The sequence below is a fragment of the Pleurodeles waltl genome, chromosome 9 (assembly GCF_031143425.1).
Source record: "Pleurodeles waltl isolate 20211129_DDA chromosome 9, aPleWal1.hap1.20221129, whole genome shotgun sequence".
Lineage (NCBI taxonomy): Eukaryota > Metazoa > Chordata > Amphibia > Caudata > Salamandridae > Pleurodeles > Pleurodeles waltl.
The window spans coordinates 541682328-541702418 of record NC_090448.1 but is presented as its reverse complement, the minus strand read 5'-3'; the positions used below and the strand labels follow the sequence as shown (position 1 = coordinate 541702418).

At 46.7% G+C, this 20091-nt stretch overlaps 1 protein-coding gene across 3 annotated transcripts in view; it reads right to left on the bottom strand.

Annotated features, from left to right (window-relative positions):
* The window catches only part of KIAA0586 (KIAA0586 ortholog), a 587996-nt gene that overhangs the window by 400408 nt on the left and 167497 nt on the right, over positions 1–20091 (bottom strand). The window lies entirely within an intron of this gene.

The following is a 20091-nucleotide window of genomic DNA, read 5'->3' as shown; positions in this document are numbered from 1 at the left end:
GTCTGGGGGCTGCGGGTGCAGTGCTTCTCCAGGTGTCGGATATCTTCAAACCAGGCAGACACGGTCAGGGGGATCCTCGGGATTCCCTCTGCAGGCGTTGTCGTGGAGGGGTGGAAAGGTCAGCCCAGGGTGGACACTTGGTCGGAATCACCTGGGGGCACACTCTGGCTGGTTGGTTCCTCTGGACACGGGCTAGGGGTGTCGGAGGCAGAGTTGTTTGGACTCACGCTTCTGGAGTGAGGTGAGAGTCCCTTTAAAGATGGTTTCTTTGTCTTCTTGTTGGACAGGTCCGCTGACCACGGGAGTTTCTTGGTCCTCTGTAAGGCAGGCAGTCCCCTGGAGGCTTTTCAGGGTTCGCTGGTCCTGCAGAACACGTTGCTTCTTCTTTTGCAGCTTTTCGAAGCAGGAGACAGGCTGGTAGGTCTGGGAACAAGTCAGTTGTTGTCTCCTTCTCTTCTGTGGGGCTTTCAGCTCAGCAGTCCTTCTTCTTTCTTGAGGTCATCAGGAATCTTAAGAGCTGGGCTCAGGGTCGCCCCTAAATACTAAATTTAGGGGTGTGTTAGGGTCAGGGGGCAGCAGCCAATGGCTACTGTCCCTGATGTTGGCAACACCCTACTTGTGCCCACACCCTCTGGGGAGGGGGGCACATCCTTATCCCTATTGGTCCTAATCCTCCAAAGCAAGATGGAGGATTTCTCAAGGAGGGGGTCACTTCAGCTCTGTACACCTTATGGGTGGTCCTGGCTGAGGGGGTGACTCCTCCTTGTTTTTCTCATTATCCCTCTGGACGTGCAGCCACAAAGTGAGGGCTCGTCCGGGGGGCGGGCATCTCCACTGGCTGTAGTGCCCTGGGGCACTGTAACACCAGGCCTGAGCCTTTGAGGCTCACCGCCAGGTGTTACGGTTCCTGCAGGGGGAGGTGTGAAGCACCTCCACTGAGTACAGGCTTTGTTTCCGACCACAGAGTGCACAAAGGCACACACCCCATGTGGTCAGAAACTCGTCTGGAAGTGGCGGGCTGGCATAGACCGGTCAGGCCTACACTAGTAGTTGGGTTAACATACAGGGGGCATCTCTAAGATGCCCTGTGTGTGCATTTTTCAATAAATCCCACACTAGCATCAGTGTGGGTTTATTGTGCTGAGAAGTTTGATACCAAACTTCCCAGTATTCAGTGTAGCCGTTATGGTGCTGTGGAGTTCGTAATGACAAACTCCCAGACCATATACTCAGTATGGCTACCATGCACTTACAATGTCTAAGAATTGACTTAGGCACTGTAGGAGCATAGTGCTCAGGAGGCTATGCCCTCACTTGTGGTATAGTGGACCCTACCTTAGGGCTGTAAGGCATGCTAGAGGGGTAACTTACCTATGCCACGGGCAGTGGTTTGTGGGCATGGCACTCTGAAGGGAGGGCCATGTCGATTTTGTCTTTTCTCTCCACTAGTACACACAAGCTGCAAGGTAGTGTGCATGTACTAAGTGAGGTGTCACCTAGGGTGGCATATTACATGCTGCAGCCCTTTAGGGACCTTCCCTAGCCACAGGGCCCTTGGTATCAGGGGTACCTTTTACAAGGGACTTAGCTGTGTGCCAGGGCTGTGTCAATTGTGGAAACAAAGGTGCAGTCTTAGGGAAAGAACAGTGGGGTTAGTGCCTGGTTAGCAGGGCCCCTGCACACTTCAAATAAAACTGGCATCAACACTAGGCAAAAAGTGGGGGGTAAATGTAGGAGGCTGGACTGGCTTGTAGTGAGCACCAAGGGGTACTTACACCTTGCACCAGACCCAGGTATCCCTTATTAGTGTAGAGGGGTGTCTAGCAGCTTAGGCTGATAGAAAAGGTAGCTTAGCAGAGCAGCTTAGGCTGAACTAGGAGACGAGTGAAGCTCCTACAGTACCACTAGTGTCATATGCACAATATCAGAAGAAAACACAATACACAGATAAACTAAAAATAAAGGTACTTTATTTTTATGACAATATGCCAAAAGTATCTCAGTGAGTACCCTCAGTATGAGGATAGCAAATATACACAAGATATATGTACACAATACCAAAATATGCAGTAATAGCAATAGAAAACAGTGCAAAGAATGTATAGTCACAATAGAATGCAATGGGGGCACATAGGGATAGGCGCAACACAATCCATATACTCTAGAAGTGGAATGTGAACCACGAATGGACCCCAAACCTATGTGACCTTGTAGAGGGTCGCTGGGACTGTAAGAAAACAGTGAGGGTTAGAAAAATAGCCCACCCCAAGACCCTGAAAAGTGGGTGCAAAGTGCACCTAAGTTCCCCAAAGAGCACAGAAGTTGTGATAGGGGAATTCTGCCAGAAACAACAACACTAGCAATGCCACAACAATGGATTTCCTGACGAGAGTACCTGTGGAACAAGGGGACCAAGTCCAAGAGTCACGATCAAGTCGGGAGTGGGCAGATGCCCAGGAAATGCCAGCTGTGGGTGCAAAGAAGCTGCCACCGGATGGTAGAAGCTGTGGATTCTGCAAGAACGACAAGGGCTAGAAACTTCCCCTTTGGAGGATGGATGTCCCACGTCGTGAAGAGTCGTGCAGAAAGACCGCCAGCAAGCCTTGCTAGCTGCAAAGGTTGCGGTTAGGGTTTTTGGATGCTGCTGTGGCCCAGGAGGGACCAGGATGTCGCCAATTGCGTGAGGAGACAGAGGGGGCGTCCAGCAAGACAAAGAGCCCACTCAGAAGCAAGCAGCACCCGTAGAAGTGCCGGAACAGGCACTACGAAGTGGAGTGAACCGGAGCTCACCTGAATTTGCACAAGAGGGTCCCACGAAGCCGGTGGATAACTCAGGAGGTCGTGCAATGCAGGTTAGAGTGCCGGGGACCCAGGCTTGGCTGTGCACAAAGGAAATCCTCGAGGAGTGCACAGGAGCTGGAGTAGCTGCAAAACACGCGGTTCCCAGCAATGCAGTCTAGCGTGGGGAGGCAAGGACTTACCTCCACCAAACTTGGACTGAAGAGTCACTGGACTGTGGGAGTCACTTGGACAGAGTTGCTGAGTTCAAGGGACCTCGCTCGTCGTGCTGAGAGGAGACCCAGAGGACCGGTGATGCAGTTCTTTGGTGCCTGCGGTTTGCAGGGGGAAGATTCCGTCGACCCACGGGAGATTTCTACGGAGCTTCTAGTGCAGAGAGGAGGCAGACTACCCCCACAGCATGCACCACCAGGAAAACAGTCGAGAAGGCGGCAGGATCAGCGTTACAAGGTCGCAGTAGTCGTCTTTGCTACTTTGTTGCAGTTTTGCAGGCTTCCAGCGCGGTCAGCAGTCGATTCCTTGGCAGAAGGTGAAGAGAGGGATGCAGAGGAACTCTGATGAGCTCTTGCATTCGTTATCTGAGGAATTCCCCAAAGCAGAGACCCTAAATAGCCAGAAAAGGAGGTTTGGCTACCTAGGAGAGAGGATAGCTAGCAACACCTGAAGGAGCCTATCAGAAGGAGTCTCTGACGTCACCTGCTGGCACTGGCCACTCAGAGCAGTCCAGTGTGCCAGCGGCACCTCTGTTTCCAAGATGGCAGAGGTCTGGAGCACACTGGAGGAGCTCTGGGCACCTCCCAGGGGAGGTGCAGGTCAGGGGAGTGGTCACTCCCCTTTCCTTTGTCCAGTTTCGCGCCAGAGCAGGGCTGAGGGATCCCTGAACCGGTGCAGACTGGCTTATGCAGAGATGGGCACCATCTGTGCCCATCAAAGCACTTCCAGAGGCTGGGGGAGGCTACTCCTCCCCAACCTTAACACCTTTTTCCAAAGGGAGAGGGTGTAACACCCTCTCTCTGAGGAAGTCCTTTGTTCTGCCTTCCTGGGCCAAGCCTGGCTGGACCCCAGGAGGGCAGAAACCTGTCTGAGGGGTTGGCGGAAGCAGCAGCTGCAGTGAAACCCCGGGAAAGGTAGTTTGGCAGTACCCGGGTCTGAGCTAGAGACTCGGGGGATCATGGAATTGTCTCCCCAATGCCAGAATGGCATTGGGGTGACAATTCCATGATCCTAGACATGTTACATGGCCATGTTCGGAGTTACCATTGTGACGCTATACATATGTCGTGACATATGTATAGTGCACGCGTGTAATGGTGTCCCCGCACTCACAAAGTCCGGGGAATTTGCCCTGAACAATGTGGGAGTACCTTGGCTAGTGCCAGGGTGCCCACACACTAAGTAACTTAGCACCCAACCTTTACCAGGTAAAGGTTAGACATATAGGTGACTTATAAGTTACTTAAGTGCAGTGGTAAATGGCTGTGAAATAACATGGACGTTATTTCACTCAGGCTGTACTGGCAGGCCTGTGTAAGAATTGTCAGATCTCCCTATGGGTGGCACAAGAAATGCTGCAGCCCATAGGGATCTCCTGGAACCCCAATACCCTGGGTACCTCAGTACCATATACTAGGGAATTATAAGGGTGTTCCAGTATGCCAATGTAAATTGGTGAAATTGGTCACTAGCCTGTTAGTGACAATTTGGAAAGAAATGAGAGAGCATAACCACTGAGGTTCTGAATAGCAGAGCCTCAGTGAGACAGTTAGTCATAACACAGGTAACACATACAAGGCACACTTATGAGCACTGGGGCCCTGGCTGGCAGGGTCCCAGTGACACATACAACTAAAACAACATATATACAGTGAAATATGGGGGTAACATGCCAGGCAAGATGGTACTTTCCTACAGTGACCATGCCAACAGTGGCATTTTCCTACACATTGTCATTAATTTAAACCTAAAACAGTGTTAAGATAAGTCTATTCTATGCATGTTTGTAAGTAAAGTTTATTTTTATCAGTTAACAAAACCCCTTGCAATAAATATGTACAAACAATTAAGTTAAAAAGCCAATATGAAGGATGATAGTACTAATAAAAAAGATTTAAAGATATCTCCAAATAAAACAAGCTAAAAAGACTAACACACCGTGAGCAAAGTTGCACCAGTTTCGAAACACTTTTTTAAAGTCAAGTAGAAGCTAGGGCGGCCTGAGAATATTGTGTGGATCGTCCTCCAGGTTGGTGGCCCGGCGCCAGCCGGCTGGATGTATTTATAACTCCATGGGCGCAGGTACACCAGCTTACACAAGCCTTACAAAGTGCTAGTGTAAAGTCATGCCACATGGGGCCAGGAGAGCCTAAAAGTGTGATATAAATCCTCTGCCAGACTAGCAGCTTGGCCCCAGAGTTTTTCTTCTCTAATTAGCGAGGTGGCTTTATAAAGTGCTCTTTTAAAGTCAAGTGGAGCCAGAGTGGTCAGGGAGTGTGATGTGGATCCTTTTCTAAGCTAAAAGCCCGGCCGCGGCTAGCTTTGTCAGTTAATAACATCTTGGGCATACGGACACCAACTTGGGCCAGTTTTATAAAGTGCTCTTGTGCAATCATGTAATGTGGAGCCAGGATGTGGTGTTCATCCTCTCCCAGACTAATAGCCTTGCCTCTGAGTTTTTGGTTTCTAAATAGCAGAACAGCAGCAGAGTCAAAACACGTACACCAGCTTCATAAAATGGTCTTGTAGCAACATGTGATGCGAGTTGGCCACAGGATGTGTCATAGGCCCTTTCCCTGGCCAGTGCCTGGCCCCTGGAACCATCTACTTTACTTATATTTTGTTTGAATATGGTTAAATACTTTGCAACTTGACAAGTCAGTATAGGATAATCAGGTTGAAGGCAGGCTGTAACAGCCTGCCTGCCTGCCTGCACGTGTGGATCCCCTTAATTTTCTTAATGGGCATTTAAGTAGTTAAAACCTGTCAGAGGCCATTTCAGGACAAATGCAAATGAGATGAGAAAGATCTGTGCTGGAGCCACACAAACGGCAGCCTCTGCGACCAGTGTACTACTATGCTGGCTTTTCCATTAGGGGCAGGGTAGAAACCAATTGACACTATAGAAACTTTAATTTTAGATGCAGTAGGTACGTACTTGCCAAATATACTTCCTGCTTCAACTGAGAATAGCTGTTGATCACCATCCAGGCGTGGAATTGCTTCACAAGCTCATCTTTATCCTTCAATAAGGAGAGCTTGGACAACACAGTAATAACTGACTTCTTGGAGACATCATGCTTGACTGGCAGCTCCCATAGGTTACCAATTTGTTAATTTTTTATAAAGGTTGATCTAGTATACTTTATATCTGGTGCTGTTGGAACTGTCTGTGGTGTAACTTTACCACAAGATGTAATTTAAGGTATTGGTGTTGAAATGCTTTAACTTATAGCAGCACTTAACAGATGCGCTCTGCCTACTGATCGACTGACTCAAGAGAACAAACTCCAGGTGGACCGCGGAGGGTAAGGAGCTCTGGATTGGCCGAAGACTCGCCTTTACTTGAAGTTAGCCCAGCGAGACTACTGTGAAGAGCCTCAATGGCACATAATAGAGTTGGCAGAACCTTTCCCACTATTACCCTCAATAATGGATCGCAAGTCCGACCCTTCAGTCTTTTATACAGGGCACTGAAGAACAAGTTACTTACCTTTGGTAATGCATTATCTGGTAGACACAATATCTAGCTGCAGATAACGTACCTTTTAATTTCCCAGGCGTCGGACTGGATCCAGAAACGTATGCGTGGGCAGTACGCCTGCGCGCCGTTGGGTGGCTTCGGTCAGTTTCACACATCGTTGGTGACGTCACAGTCATCTATACAGGCGCCAACAAGGCATGCAGACATCAGTTACTTTACACTACTTTTCATTCCAGGAGTGCAGAGCCATGAAGAGAACTGATGATTGTGTGTCCAAACTAGGGCCCTGAAAGGCAAACAACCCTTGTCCTAGAAATCTCTTTGCAGAGCAGGGAGACATGGGTGGGTCTGTAAGGAATCTGCAGCTGGATATTATCTCTATCAGTTAATGCATTAACGGCGGTAAGTAAATTGTTCATCTGATAGACTTCTAGCTGCATTTTCCTTACCTTTGAATAGATACCTAAGACCATCTTGGCAGTGGGCTGCAGACAAATTTACCTAGACTAAAACCTAGACAAAATGCCCATCTCTTCTGACCTGACTGTCCAGGCAGTAATGTTCAGCAAACATGTGCAGAGATGCCCACTTTGCTGCCTGGCAGATGTCCAGGACTGGAACTCCATGAGTTAATGCTGTAGTTGCAGCTTTTCCTCTGGTGGAATGGGCCCTCAAGCCCTCAGAAGTCTGCTTTTAGCCAGGGGATTGCAGATCCTGACACAGAGAACAATCCAGCGCAAAATAGTTCATCTCTGTAGTGGCTGACCTTTTTTTAGCTCCTACGTAACCCAAGACGACTTGATTGTCCACCCGGAACACTTCTGCATGGTCAAGGTAGAACGACAATGCTCCTTTTGGATCCAGGTGATGGAGTCACTCCTCTTCTTTAGAGGGATGTGGAGGAGCATAAAAGGAGGGTGACAGACTGCCCCAAATCACATAGGGTCACCACTTTAGGGAGGAAAGAGGCACTGGTGCAAAGCACCATTTTGTCAGGAACACAGTAAGATAGGGAGGCTTGCATGATAAAGCCTGCAACTCACTCACTCTCCGGGCAGATGTTACTGTCACTAAGAAGGCTGTCTTGGTGGTAAGCAGCCAGAGAGGACAATTGTGTAGCGGATCGAAAGAAGCATTCATGAGGTAAGTGACAACCAGGATCAGGTCCACTGAGGCATACTGAAGGGCAAAGGGGGAAACATATGCACAAGCCCTTTGAGAAATATTTCTGCAATAGGGGACGTGACTAAAGTGGGCTGATCAGGCAGCCGCAGGTAGGCGACAGAGCAGAGAGATAGCCCTTGAGAGTGCCCAGAGTAGAGCCCTGCTGGGCAAGAGTAAGAATGAACAGCGGAATATCAGAAAGAGAGTCAAAAAGAAGGTTGACAAACTTTTCTATACAATATTTTAAAAATCTTTGACATCATTAGGTGGAGGAACACCTGGCTGCCAAGATAACGTTATAGACTTTGGAAGGAAGGTCAAAAGCTATCAACTGTCGCTGCTCAATCTCCAGGGAAGGAGGCCGAGAGTTGACAGGTTTGGGTGGAGGACCTTCTCTGCTGCTGTGATAGAAGATACTACGGAAGGGGCAGCCTGATCGGAGGATCGATGCTCATTTTCAGAAGCTCGGGATACCAGACTCTCCGTGCCCAGTCCGAAGCCACAAGAATGACTTAGGTCCAGTCCTTCCTGATCTTCTTGAGAACTCTGGGCAGAAATGGTATGGGCGGAACGGCACAAAAGAGGCCTGAACTCCACTCAAGACGAAAAGCATCTCCAAGCGATAGCCCCCTTGGAAGCTCCAATGCACAGTACTGCCGACATTGCACACCTTCCTTTTGGAGGCAAACAGATCTAACTAAGACTCTGCCCACTGCTGAAAGAGTCCTTGAACCACCTCCAAATGGAGATGCCACTTGTAATCCGCTAAGCATTGATGGCTGAGTTTGTCTGCCCTGGCGTTCAAAGAACATGACAGGTGTTGAACCATGAACAGAGAGGTTCAACAAAGGGTCCACGACCCCACCTTACCCTGCTTGTTACAGTACCACATGGCGATAGTGTTGTCCATGAACACTTGCACTAACTTCCCCTTTAAAGAGGTAAGAAATGCCTTCAATGCTAGCCGGATCGCCTGGGGCCCCAACAGGTTGATGTGGAGTCTGGATTGCACTGTAGAGCAGAGTCCTCTGATTTCCACCTCTCACAGATGCCTGCCCCACCCCAGGAGTGGCGCATCTGTCACTGTCAGGTCAGGGAAGGGAAAGGAGTCTGCCTCTGACCCAATCGCGGTTCGTAAGCCACCACTGCAGGTCTCTTCCAGTTCTCTCAGAGATCTGGACCAATGAAGTTGGGGTTTCTAACTGGTATTCAAGGGGGTCCAGTGACCCCTGCCATTCTTGCACCATGCCGGTCTGCTTCAGAAAATGCTCAAGCAATGACCTCAGACCAATGCACCCTGCTGGCACGGAATTCGCGTGGATCGATGCCATTCGGACTCCAAGTCGTTGTGGATGAGAATGGAGCTGGCAGCTCCGGTGCTCAAGAAGGTCACGCTGGTGCGAACGGCGCCGGTCCGGGTCCGAGATTGGATCCATGAGATCCCATTCGAGCAGAGGCCGAAGCTGCCGGCGCTGAATCTGACCAGGCCTCCTCTGACCCCACAGGGCCCAAAGGATTACGGAGGGGATGGCCCACTCGAATACGTGATGCATGGCCTCATAGAATTCTTGATTTGAGCGGGGGTCGTCCGGCTACTGGAAATGGGGGAAGGAGCGAAGTCAGACCTGGCAACGGCTCCACGGAACCGTGACTGGAAGGCCGATGTTCCTCACTCGTCGAATCGGCTGAGGCGAAGTCGAAGTCCACTTGAACAACAACTTCTTGTGCCTCTTCCGAGTGCCCCAAAGACCTTGAGTGTGAAGAAGAGGACTTGGGGCACCTGGAGCGGTCCTGTGACCTACTTGATCAGGACAGAGACCTCCTAGGAGCTGAGCTAAATGTTGTCAACCGCCGAGCCGCAAGAAGCTTTAGGGATCACTACCACAAAAAGATTTTGGCGCCATGGCTCGGCAGTCAGAGCATGACTTTGAAACGTGGTCGCGCTCGAGACACCACAAGCACACCAAGTGCGGGTTCTTTACTGACATGGTGCGGTGACAAACGGCACACTGATTGAAACCTGCCTTCCTAGAAGACATCCTTCAAAACACTTCCAAAAACAGTAGACCAAAGTTTTTCAAAAAACTGTCTAAAAGAGACAGAGGGTTAGCTCTTCTCCAAATCAGCGCTAACTGGCATAGAAAGAAAAAAACTGATGTCCGTGCATCTGGGTGGCACCTAAATAAGTGACCGTAACATCATTTGCGGCGCGGAACCAAGCGAAGCTACCCAACAGCAAGCAGGAGTACACCTCATGCAAAGGCTTCCGATCCAGTCTGACGCCTGGGAAATTCAAAGGTAAGGAATCTGCAGCCAAAAGTGTCTATCAGATGGCCATTATTAAGACTCAGCTCTTGTTAGTTGTTGCTTGTAGCTGTTGCTTGAAAGTTCCCCTTTTTTTTCCGCAAAACTATTAGGTACTTACATTCTTTTACTGTCTCCAGGGGGTGTGTTTGCCTAATTGTATGGATGCGTTCTTCTTGGCTGCCTTGCTGACCATCACCATCATTTTGTTTTTATATATGACCAAGTCATTCTGTGTGGCATGCAGTTGCAGGATATTTAATAGCCTGTGAAGCCTAGTTTGGTTTGACTGCACAGGACAATGTTATCTGCATAATATAAGTAGTCTAGTGCAAACCACCTAAGACTGGGGGGGAAGGGTCAAATATAGTTGTGTCAAGGGCTGGGAAGAGGTGAGTCATAAAGGGGTTGAAGAGATATGGTGCCAGCACGCATCCCTGCTTCAAGCCTTGATAGGTGAAAATTCTTCTTAAAAGCAGGGAGCCATTTCCAATTTCCAAGGTGCTGCTATAAAGTGACTATTGATCTAAGCAGGTGGGGTGGGATATTCCAGCTCCTGAGTTTCACATGGTACTTACAGTTAAAAGCCTTCTTGTAGTCGACAAAACAAAGATAAGTCATGCAATGCTGTTTTTCGGATGTTTTGTGAGCTCACCAGAGCCCCTTCTAAAGCCAATCTGAGTGGTAGGAATTATGCATTTTGACTCTTCCCATGCAGTCAGGTCCTGTAATACTAACGTTGTGAAATTTTTGATCAATATCTAAGAGGTTAAGACGGTAGTTCTCCGGTAGGATCTTGTCACCCTCTTTATAGATTGGAGAGATGACAGCACCTCGCCATGAATCAGGTATGTTTCCAATAGCAAGTGGCCAACTTTCCAGCCCAAACTGTGGGTCAGTTTTGTAGATAGCCCAGGGTTGGGGCCGGGAGCACCGTCTCTCCTACCTTTTTCAATTACCCTTACAAGTTCTTGGTCAATAGACAATGCTTTTTCCTGGTCGGTGGCCACGTAGGTAACGAGCCTAGAGAGGATTTATCTTGTAGCAGAAGAGCTTTAATGGGAGCTTGAGAAAGACTTGAGTTAATCGTGGTGAAAGGTGGTTCATCAGCAGAATTAATGGTGTTGGTTGATACGTTGGCCAGGCTGAAAGGGGCATGCAGTGGTGACCCTCCGCAGACAGAAGCTGAGCACGCTGTCTCCAGCAGTGTTGGGAGTGCCTCCTGGGGCTCATTAGCTGGTGGATCTTTAGTTGCTGCAAAATTATCATGGAGGAAAACCGTCCAGGCATCTTCCCTAATAGGAATATTACTTAGAGCCTGCTGTTGTCGATTTAAGTTGTTGACAGTTGCCCAAAAAAATCCTAGAATTTTGTAGCTTTCTGTCATGGTACAGCTTTGTCCAAAAAGATGTCTGCTTCTTTTTTTGTTGTCATCCTAAGTGGACTTCTTATATTCCTCTTTTGCAGATCTTAGCATTGCTAGTCTGTTTTCTGTTTTACTACCTCCCCTTCAGGCTACGCTCAGTGCCTGATTTAGCTTATTCTTGGCCAAGCCACAAGCTATTGAACTTGTTTCAAATTTGGCTACTGCCGAGGGGCTCCCCCAAGTTTGTCCTATGGGTGCCTCTTCTCTCGTGACTGCCGCTTGCAAGCAGGTCGGCTGTAGATTTTTGCTATTTTGGTATCTGGTCCAGGTTTAGCCCTTGACACTATTTAATGATGGCCTTAGCGCAATCGACAGTCTTCATCACAGACATCTCTGACCATCTCAATTTCTTTTAGTTTACTGTGAATTGGGTCTTCAGCATGAGAGGTATAGTCTAAGTGGCATCTCTTCCCAAGTCTAGTACCAATACTTGTGGAAGATGGTCGCTCTCTGGACGTTCAGCAATTCGGAACAAGTGGATGTCAGGGAACAGGGTAAGGGGTGAAAAAGTATTACAAAATTATAGACACGGACCATGGGCCAAAATAAGGAAGATTTGCCAGGCAGACATCAGGGAATCTGCAATTGAGTGCCCTCTGCCTAAGATATTCAGCGTCCAACACAAAGTCTTCCTCACGCGTCTCTTCCTGTTGTTCTAAGTTCGATACTTGTGGCAGTATGTACCAATGGGTATTCTGAGCATTTAGAAAATCATCATTATCTGCAGCGCCAAAGAGGTTCATATTAAAATTACCTGTGATAATAAATTTGGGTTCCGGCGATCAGTTAGTGAGGTTCAGAATAATTGATGTGATTTTCTTAAAACTATTATTTTTTTAGGGCAAGACGGTTGAATGTAAAAATTAATTATAATTAGGGCCTACTTGTATCTTGAGCTGATTATAGATGTGCTCAGGATGCCAGGATTGGATTCCGGTAACATCTCTATATGTTCAGTCAGGGACAATGCAATAGAAGTAGCCGCTCCCCATGCAACGGGGGGAGGGGGGCAGGTTTTTTCCGTATGAATGCCAGTGGGACTGCCCATGCCTCCTGGAAGGCGAATATGTCAAACTGTTTTCAAAAGAGTGGGGTTTAGTCGCTTAGTGTTTTGCTTTGCAGTCTGTCGATACTCCAAGAGCAGAGTTTCAAGCGTGGCCACTTCCATAGATTACAGGTTCATTGACTACGTTTAAGCTTGCAGAGAGCCATCTCCAGTCTGGAGGACGAAAGAACTTGTTTTGTGCACTGGATGGGTTACTGAGACGTGGCCACGTGCTGGCTATTTGCTATGTGAACTCCTTAGCACAGAGAAAATATGTGAGCTGTCGACGTTTTTCGCGGCGTGGGTGATGGAGCAAGCAGAGCAGGCTAATAGGTTAGTGTTTATAGAGCGTCATTTGTGTTGCCCACTCCTGAAATGCCGATATGACTGGACGACCAGGAAACCATTGGTGTTTTTGTTAAGGAATGTCTATCTTCCAAGAGGAATTCAACGCACTCGATATCCTCGGAAGTGACATGGGCCAGGGAGGACAAAGCCATGAAGAGTTTTAGAAGGTTTCCCCGGTTTAGAGAGTCTTGGGGGCCCCTGGACTCGAATTCTGGTTTGGAGACAGTCCTGGTTTTGCCATGCTGTTGAGCAATAATACCTGGCTTCGTTAGTATGGGAGCTTTTACAGTAGTTACAGCTCTATGAAGAAATTCAGAAGGGTTGACTCTGATTATTTTCCTGGTCAGGACGCAGAGCATGTGGTAGCTAGCTGCCATTGGTGTCAGGTTTAAATAACTTCCAAATTGGTTACCCATTTGCTGGGAGCAGAGTTTTACACAAGTGTGATGATTTCCTTCGCCATAGTTGGGCCTTGCACAAGTGTTTCTTGGGAGGCCTGGTCGTCCAAGACAATGCTGAACTCTGTCCACGGGGTCACCCCATGAGTTTGTTTCAGAATCAACAGGCAGCACCTTCCCTACATATTAGTGACTCTCGGACTCGGCAGATGAAGTAACATTAATACTCCTTGCGCTTTGGTGTAGATTTGACACCTGGAATTCCTTGGGGTTTTCACCGCTGGACGATGCCAGAGGGGGATACTTTGTTGCCACTTTTTATCCAAGGATTGAATAAAACTTTGTAGGTAATAGTGTTTGTAGGTCCAGGTGGCTGTCCAACGTATGTTCCTGGCTTTCCTAAGTCTTTTCCGATGATGCTTAATGAGTAGGCGTTCAAAAGCGGGGCATTGTGCTAGCTTGAAGTGTGTCCATAGGAGATGCGATGCTTATTTCGTCCTCCATTTTATTTCAGTTACTAGGCCATCGGTGAACTTCATCTGGCAACGAGGGATGATGAGGGTTATTGTGGCCTTTGACTGGTCTTCTTTTCACTGTACCCTCGGCCTGGACCAAAAGGGATGTCGTTTGAATGGAGCTTGCAGACCTGGACTTAGCATCCACAAGGAATGTATTCAGGATGTCTGGTAGAGATCCCTGTTTGTCTATTATAGGAGAGCATGAGCATGCAGATTGTTGGAGAAAAGTCGCTGTTTGAGCTTCAATAATTAGATTATTTCATTTTGATACTTTAGAGTCAGTACCTAAGAAGTGTACCGCCAAGATGTTAAGAAGGTCCACTTGCAGGTCCACTTTGTCTGACTGACATGGGAGTGCATCCATCAAGGCTTGAAAGGTTTATAACTGAAGTGGCCAGACGTTAGAAGAGGCATTCCTGCTCAAGCAACTTTCTTTAAACACTGGTTCTGCAGAGAGTTGTTTGGTAAATGGGGAAGGATCGGCTATGCCTGTTATAGATTCAAGGATGCTGTTATCTGATGCCAAAATGGAGTCAGTCACTAGTGTCGGCACGTCTTTAATTGTCTTTACCATATGCGCCAAGGTGGACCTCATGGAGTTTGGTAGATCTAATTGTGCCAACACCAGGACGGAGTCCTGGGATGCGTTCTAGCCAGATTGGTCCAAGTTAGACACTGAGTGCTGTGCTAGATGAGTTTTAGCAAGTTTAAGTTGCCGACAAGGGGTAGGAGTTTGTGAAAGATTGCCTATTTCCTGTACCAAACTCGGACCGACAGCTATGGCACATGCATCTCTGCTTTAACGACACACTCTCATGTAAAAAGTTGTGGCTGTGTGGCCTCAGCTGACCCAAGGACACATGGGATTTTGGAAGTATAAAGTCTTTCCAGGCCCCAGGGAACTGGGGCATACTCCTGAGACGTTTGGTACCTGCCCACTGTGTGGTTCGCTATTGATGTTGGTGATGCAGGGGTTATCTCAAATTGAACTATTCTATGCCAGAAATACCTCAGCCACAAATTTTGTAAAAGATATGTGCCACCACCCTCTCAGCCATTATCTATTTTAAAGGAGGTCCTAAAGTTTGTAAGAGTGATAGATGGAACCATTTTTAAGAAAGGGGGGAGGGAATCTGTTTTTGGTGAGGTCCCCACCTTTTTGAGTAAAAGTGTGCAAGTAATTTTAATTTTGGTGTCTTCAAATGATAAGTTAATGCTTATAATTGTTTAACAAAGGCATCAGCCTGAGTGCTGTATCTTCAAATTATGGCTATTCCGTAAGCACTCAATGAAAAGTACTAGCTAATTATGTTTTATGTATGAAGAAAGTTCATGTATGCATATCCTATTGTATTCTTAATTCATTAGATGTATTATATTTCTTTAATATGCTAACAAATTTAGCTCGGTTGCCAAACTAAGGATTTGGGTCTAATTTATCCACAGTACAGCTCCAATCCTTTGTGCCTTTCCCTTATTTACACTACACAAGTTTTGCATTATATGTCTCATCTTCAGAGACTTTACACATGTGGTGTGGACTATAAATCAATAAAGGATCTAGCAGAGGTAAGTACTGTGCCACATGTTAGCGTATGTGGTTACTGTACTTTTGAAAACTGCCGTAAGTTAGCACCTCTTGACTTTCGCCTGTTCTGTGAACCATGTTACTCAGTGGTAGTCTTTAAAAAGCTTCAGAAGTGAAGTAAAATGTGGGTAAGGCCAAATAGTACAGGGAGCTGTTTCCTCATGACCTCTGAAGAATCAGCTAAAAGACGCATTGAGTACTGTAAATCATCTTTTGTGTATACACAAATGTGTGAACATTTTTTAATGTGTGTGGTTGTGATATTGGTGGGTAATCTGGGAACAGAGATCAATCATCAAGTTATGTACAAGACCACAAACGCAAGTGCTCTGTATTTGTGAAAGTCGACATATACTGATGGGCCTTTTAAGTTTTAGGTAGTGCCTTCCATTGATTTCCAGGACACATGGACTGCAGCGCATTACAAATCAGAGCGCTCCAGATTTGTGCACCAGGATCGATGGGTACAAGTACACAAGACAATAGACCAGTAGATGCCTATTCTTACTTGTACAACTTTAACAAGAATCCGGTGGACATTGCAAAATAAGCTACTGTACATCAACATCGTACCCAACCCTAAATTAAGAAGCACTGGCAAAGCCAATAGGACAGGTACTGGCCAACAACCTTTTGGCAATTCTTATTTCTTTGCCCTGGGTTTTGCAAAATTGCATTGCTCAGGAAGCTGCAGGCCCTCATTAAATCTAAAAAAAAAAAAAAACAATGGCTAAAGGCAAAAACGTTTTTCTGGTCTCAGAAAAGTACACATTACCATGGTACACCTGGCACTGACAGGAACCACCTTGTTGTGGATGTGCTCTTTCTGTAAGGCCAGCATTCTGTAACTCACAGTGAAGTCAGTTATTGGCTGAAGTGGACTAACATTGAACCTTAATGCAAACTTGAATGGGTGGAAGAAAAATGTGAATGACACAGTCACAGACTAATGGATGAAGTCACATATAAATACCTATGTTATACATGCTTTTAGTAAAATCAAAAGGTCTTGACTAAGACAGAACTAAAAAAAAAAAGCCATCGGTCTGGCATCGGTTGCTAGACTTGCCTTTGCCAAAGAAGGCAAGAAAGAAGGGAAAAAAGCAGACAAAAAAGGAAGGAAGAAGCATGGAACTGGACCCAAGACCAGAAAGGAAAAGTGAGGGCAGGCACATCCCAGAGGCCAATCATAGCAAATTCTTAGCAACACAAGAAAGGGCTCAAGAATGGAGTATGTAGAGGGCAAAGTCTCTAAGTTTCCAACCTGCACTCGAGTCATAAGCAGGAATTAGGATAGCAGGGGCATTGTGACGGTCCAGGGACCGAATGAGTACTAACAGGTGTTCAATTAAAACATAAATACACTGTTCAGAGAGCCTACAGTATGTCCAACGCAATGCTGGGTACTGTGGTTATAGCATTAGGAACTTATCTAGTGAAGTAAAAGATCTGCCCACTGGACGAGGTTATTACATTTATTCAAATATAATTATTGCTAACACTTCCTCTGTCTTCCTCTAAAATGGCGGTCATTAGTGTCCAAGTGCTGGAGTGGTAGAGCAAATTCAAGAGGCACAGATGATATAGCTGGCCTGCTTTCGGCTGGTGGTTGCATGATGCACTAATCTTTACATGCCACCTGGTATACACAGGTGTCAGAGGTTGGGAGGGAAATAAGTATAAGACCTACATCAGCTTGCCTGCCTCTACCTAATGCTGTCATTCTACTTCTAAAATCCGCTGGACAGAGATGGCCATCCTTTGGAGAGACAAACTGTTTTCATCCTCTGCCATTCTATGAGAAGAATGAAAGTGTTGATACAACCTAAACTGTTGCTTGAACTCAATGAAAGTAATGAACCACTAGTGAGGTACGAATACAGGAGAGTCTGGGATTTTGCATGGGACACCTGATTTTGTGATGTGCACATATATCCCTGATCCTAGTGGCACCCAAATTAGATAGTTTGTGTAATAGTTTTTTTATTTGCAATAAAAATACAAGCCAGGCTTGGTTGAGCCCGGGAAAATATCATTAGCTAGAAACCGCAAAAAAGATCTGTGATACAAGGACTAAGGCAATAAATAGGAAGCCACATTTTTTTAGAATATAAAAATTACTCTGTTGTTCAAAGGTATATATGTAGTTTTCTCTAAGGAAAATGAGGGGTGTTTCGGAGTGCAAGAAATGTAGAGTGAAAGTGAAAAGGAGGAGGGGGTTAAAGGAAGCATCAGAAGGCAAAGTCACACATTTACCATTTCTATTGCCATGCAAAGGAATGTCTGAATTACCCCATAACATTTGCCTATGAGACATTACCGGTGTAACCCAGGAGCTTTGACATCAGCATCCCTCTTGGCATTGTCCAGCATTTCAAGTTGGCTTTCTACGTGCACCATGGCCCAAACTGCGCCATGCCAAATTTCCACCAGACTCTGAAGCTCAGTATCCAGTAAGTCAGCATGACCCTCTGCATATTGGTCTCCAACTTCAGTGTCACAGTCTCACCTCCAGTGCCTCTGATCACCATCTTTGATTCCAAGCAATGCCACTAGCATCTGCTTCTGCCACTTTATTTCTTCATTCTATGCTTACTTCCTAACATCCTCCTCAAAAGCCTTTTCTCCTCTGGGTCTGATGTTGGACAAAGTTTTGTTTCCCTATCCTCAATTGCTTGTTTGCAATAGGTGTCTTCCCAGACTAACTTGCAACCATCACTCAGCAACAAAGTACTGTTGGGAGCTTGCTGGAAGAAGCCAGTTGATGGAAGAATGATTCTATGCACCTCATGTCAACAGTGCTGAGCTGCATCAGCTTCAAAGTTTCACTTCACCCATGGTGAAGCAGCCATCCACCACCATCCAAACACCTCCTAGTAGTAATAACCTATCAGCAGCCAATACCACTCAACGAGTCTCTCTCACAGATCATGCCTGGATTTCCAATGTGACCAAAGAGCAGCATGATCCACCATGTTTACAACTCTGAAAGCTTGAAGGGACCCCACCAACAAAACTCAGCAGCAGCAGTAGTCTCCTACAACCAGAACCCCAGCCATCTCCGCAGCCTACTCCACCTTCATGCAGTGCACCCCTCAGATGAAAGAGTCTTGAGAGTATCCCACAAGTGACCAAAAGGGTTCAGTAGCCAGAGCTTGAAGCTGGAGCAGCCATTCAGCTCACTGGCAGGATCTGCCCTGCGATATTTTTTCCTTAATGGAATTGGATGGCATAAATTTGAATGTAGGATCAAAGGTGCTGATGTAATTTTCCATTAATTTCTCCAGTGAACTGAGGTCTCTTGACAATTTTCAGCAAATGTTAATTATAAATCTAGAAGAACATTTTGATTTTGACATATTTATCATCAAGTTATTGTTCAAAAAGGACTGAGTGACACAATGCTCTGCTAAATAATTAAGAATACTGTCAACTGCTGCAGCAGCTAGATATGACTCACAATCAAAACTTTTAAGCAGCCACGTCCATTTATGTTCCACCATCTCATCGACTGTTTGCTAAGGATGGTACAAACTTGCAGTGCATTGTGGTCGGGAAAATGTGAAAGTCGTAATCCCTTTTAAATTGAAAGTAGGCGTGTGTTAGAACAAAACTGATCAATTCTAGGAGCATCTCCGTATTCTGTGAAGTTAGCTGGCTTTCGTTTGAAAAAGTACCTCAAGATTCTTAACAATCTCAGTTGTGTATTAATACGGTGGTGATGCCGGTGCTGGGAACTCGCTGTTTGGCTGAGGAGGAAGACAGGCGCCGCGCAGCCGAGCTCTCTCCCGATCCTGCATGTAAATTCCAAAATCGAATTCATGAATCAAAAATGCTACCTTTTTGTTTCCCCAAAACTCCTTTGAGGAAATAGAGGGTGCCATTAGCAGGTTTCACACAGTACAGCAACTGAGTCGAGGCCGCGGCATGCTGTTAAACATTCTTCTGTGGACACGCCCATGGGGGTTGCAAGCAGAGCTGTTAGCACCCGGGAGACGGGGTAGAAGCAGGATCTTCATGGTGCAGAGAAGAGATCACCGGCTCAAAGGTAGTTGGCTGGGGCGGTGGGGGATGCACACCAAGGAGCGCTCCTTAAGAGGGAAAGTGTCAGGCGAAAGGGCGCCAGTGATCACTCCAGCAAACACAGGGTAGTCCCTACTGTAAGGCCTAACCTGCACTGTGTGAAGGAACAGAGTTATGATGCGGGGTATGTGTCAGCCACAGCCTGCATAGTTACAGTAACTATGATTTCACAATGATAGCCATTGTGATATCCTGGGTGATCTGGGAGGTGACAGGCGATGGAGAGCAGGTGAGGGAAGTTCACATTGTAGCTGGTTTGTGAAAAAACATTCTAAGTAATCGGGGATGGCCCTTGGAGTCTTCTTTAATTTGGCGACACGCGCCTGTCCTCCAGACCGACCAGCTACATCCATGTTGAATCTCTAAACCTGTGTGCACACTGTGTTTACAGATATTTTCACCAGCAATGTTACACTGGTGAGTGAACAGCCAGCCCATTAGGCTAGAATGGGGACTGCTTGTGCAACAAGGGAAACACAATAAACCAATATTAATTGTAAAGAAGTGCTTTTCAAGAAACACATACCATTGTGTCTTTCACGGCAGCGCGTGAATCAAAACAGCGTGGCAGAAGCAATCACTGCAGCTTAACCCAGCTTTGGAGACCACAAAGGGAGGAAATGGAAGAACAGACACCGTTGTTGGTTTAAAGGAAATTCTGAATTGAGGGGGAAGGGGTGCGGTGTGGCATGAATGGAATGATAGATGTGAGTGTGAGACG